At 40.3% G+C, this 3281-nt stretch overlaps 1 pseudogene; it reads left to right on the top strand.

Moving 5' to 3' along the window:
• The first annotated feature begins 1120 nt into the window (after nucleotides 1-1120).
• On the top strand, nucleotides 1121-2037 carry LOC112322471 (phosphatidylethanolamine-binding protein 1 pseudogene; annotated as a pseudogene).
• Nucleotides 2038-3281: the final 1244 nt, after the last annotated feature.

Below are 3281 nucleotides of genomic sequence, written 5' to 3'. Positions count from 1 at the left end.
TGGGATTTTCATAGATGGGTTTTATGGTACTGAGGTAAGTTTCTTCCATACCAATTTGTTGAGAATTTTACTCATCAATGTTGAATTTCATTAAATGATCATGTGGGTTTTTTCTTTCATTTTGTTAATGTGGCATATCACATTGGTTATCTCGTGTATGTTGAACCATCCTTGTATCTCAGGGATAAATTCAACTCTTTTTATAGTATATGATTCTTTTAATGTGGTTTTAAATCCAGTTTATTAATATTTTATTGCAGACTTTCACATTTGTGTTTATCAAGGATATTGGCCTATAACTTTTTTTTCTTGTAGTGTCTTCTTCTGGTTTTGAGCTGGCCTCATAAAATGAGTTTAAGAAGAACTGGTATTAATTTTTCTTCATATTTGTAGTAGAATTTACTTTGAACTCATCTGGTCCTAGGCTTTTCTTTGTTCAGAAGTTTTTGATTATTGATTCTATCTTCTTGTTATTGGTCTATTTAGGTTTTCTATTTCCTCTGGAGTCAGATTTGATAAGTTGCATGTTTCTAGGAATTTATGCATTTCTTCTGGGTTATCCAATTTGTTGGTATATAATTGTTCATAATAGTTTCGTGTGATTATCTTTATTTCTGAGGCATCCATTGAAATACTTCCTTTCTAAAATTTCTGACTTTATTTATTTGGGTCTTCTTTCTTTTTTTTTTTTTTATTAGTCTAACTAAGGATTTTTTTTTTTATTGTTTACTTTTTCAAAAACCCAACTTAGCTGATGTTAACTTACTCCTGACAGGCAGACACAGCACTGGAAGATCACTGATCCAGTTAATGGCAGGTATTGTCATGGTCAATCTATTTCTAGTTTGTGCTTGCTGGTAGAGTATCACACTTAGCGATTTTCCTTTCTGGAGTCTCAATCTAAAGCCTTGTATGTTTAAAAGGGTTACCCCACTTTGTCTAGCATGAACTCTACTCTGATTCCCTGGCACCATCAGAATTCTGGTGTCTTTTATTAGCTCTACATCCTCCAGATATTTTTTTTTCTTTTTGCTTTTCTTGGACTCTTGTCTTGAGTATGCACACAACTTAAGAATCAGTAAACAGATTTCCTCTGGTAGTGCTCCCACTTGGCCCCATGATGCCGGTGGACCTCAGCCAGTGGTCTGGGCCCTTGAGCCTGCAGGAAGTGGAAGAGTGGCCGCAGCACCCTCTGCAGGTCAAGTACACTGGGCTGGAGGTTGACGAGCTGGGCAAAGTGCTGACGCCCATGCAGGTTAAGAACCGGCCCACCAGTATTGCATGGGATGGCCTTGAGGCAAGTAAACTCTATACCTTGGTCTTGACAGACCCGGATGCTCTGAGCTGAAAGGACCCCAAATATAGGGAATAGCACCATTTCCTGGTGGTCAACATGATGGGCGGCAACATTGGCAGTGGTACAGTTCTCTCCCATTATGTGGGCTCAGGGCCTCCTAAGGGCAAAGGCCTTCACTGCTACGTCTGGCTGGTTTATGAGCAGGACAAGCCACTGAAGTGTGAGGAGCCCATTCTCAGTAACCGATCTGGAGATCACCGTGGCAAATTCAAGGTGGCATCTTTCCAAAAAAAGAACCAGCTCGGGTCTTCAGTGTCTGGCACATGTTACCAGGCAGAATGGGATGACTATGTGCCCAAGCTCTATGAGCAGCCGTCTGGGAAGTAGGGGAAAGGCAGGAGACAGGTATCACCCCAGGGGCCCAAGCAGTGTTCTCAAGTTCAGTGATGCATGTAGATTTCTCCTCCTCCCGGTTCCCATTCTCACAGGGGAGACCTGAGCAGATAGTGGTGTAGGGTAACGTTTCCTTCTGCCTGTCCTTTGTAATTGTATGGGGTCACACAACTCGTTTATGTTTTGATCAAATTTGGAATCCATTTTGGGGGCTATTTTGGTACTATGATGTGGTCATCAGATTGTTAATATAAGAGCAACCCAGAATTTAAAGGAGAAAAAGTTTTGGTAAGAAGAATGGGTCTACAGTAATAGTGCAGAGCATCAAACAATCTTTAAGGGAGATTAAAAAACAAACAAACAAAAGATTCATTGTCTCTGCCATTGCGAGCCCAAATCCAAAATTGTGCATGGTGGCATATTCTGAGATGTTTTCACAGCCCTCTCTCCAGGCAACCAGAGGTTGGCATGTCCACTAACCCCCAGTGTATGTACACCTTGGGTTGGTTATTAGGTATCAGCATTCTGCTGCAGCTCATATAAAGAGCAGTACTGGAAAGAGCAACAGGGAGCACCGCTTTCCTGTTGCAGCACAGCTGTCTAGATGAGCTGCAGGGCTGGCTGTGTGAGAGGTTATCACACATCCGTGAGTCTGTGTCTGTTAAATTGACCACTCTTCATTGGTGTAACAAAAGCCACTCTGGAGTTGCTGAATGTTGTGTTAATTCTGCTGTTTTTATTTTTATTCAACTGTAAGCAAACATTGTGTGGACAAACTGAAATAAAAAAATCAGTAAACATCTCAAGGTGAGATTGATTCCAGAATTTTATTGGTTTACTTCCTTTTTCTTATTTGAGTTCTGTTCTCCTTGGCAACACCACACTTTGAATTTTTTTCTCTGTAACCCTGAGTTTTCCACAAGACATGACCACTGTTTTCTGTTAGACCTCTATTCCCAGTTCAGTGAACTATCAAATGTACTAAAGGAAAAATCAAAGGCAAAGAGGGGTTCACCTCAATGTACCTCCTAACTCTCTGAAATTTTGCCCCTTGGAATCTTGCCTACCTTGTTATTGTTCAATGACTACACATAGGTACTTTATGCATTTGCAGCAGATTTTACAATAGTTCTTGGCAGGAAGGTAATTCAAGATAATTTTCTCCTTTATGGCTGAAAGTTGAAGGTCATTGTTTTCTGTTTTACAATATTTTTCTTTCTTGACCTTTCAGACCATGAATATGGCTCTCAAAAGTGACCATCTTCTTTTTCATTTCATCCATGGACTTTTAAAAAATGAAAAAATCATGTTTCTTGGTCCCAGAGAGTCTTGTTTTGAACTGTGGTTGACCATCACTAGGTGTTCCTTCTTTCCTCCATATTGCTATCTGTCTTTTAGAAATTCTTTTTCCGTATGGTAGTTCCTTTCTCATATGTGGTATTCTCTCTATAGGGGCACCATGATAAAGCACTGGTCACTCTCTTTCCAGATTGAAATGCCAAATTTTCACAGCCTGTCTGGAATGGAAAACTCATCTCCATATTCAGCTGCTCCATGGATCCTCCCTGGACCATTCCCTATGGCTTGTACT

The sequence above is a fragment of the Desmodus rotundus genome, chromosome X, assembly GCF_022682495.2.
Source record: "Desmodus rotundus isolate HL8 chromosome X, HLdesRot8A.1, whole genome shotgun sequence".
Taxonomy (NCBI): Eukaryota; Metazoa; Chordata; class Mammalia; order Chiroptera; family Phyllostomidae; genus Desmodus; species Desmodus rotundus.
Note: the sequence above shows the minus strand (reverse complement) of the source record. Positions and strands in the feature narration are given on the sequence as shown.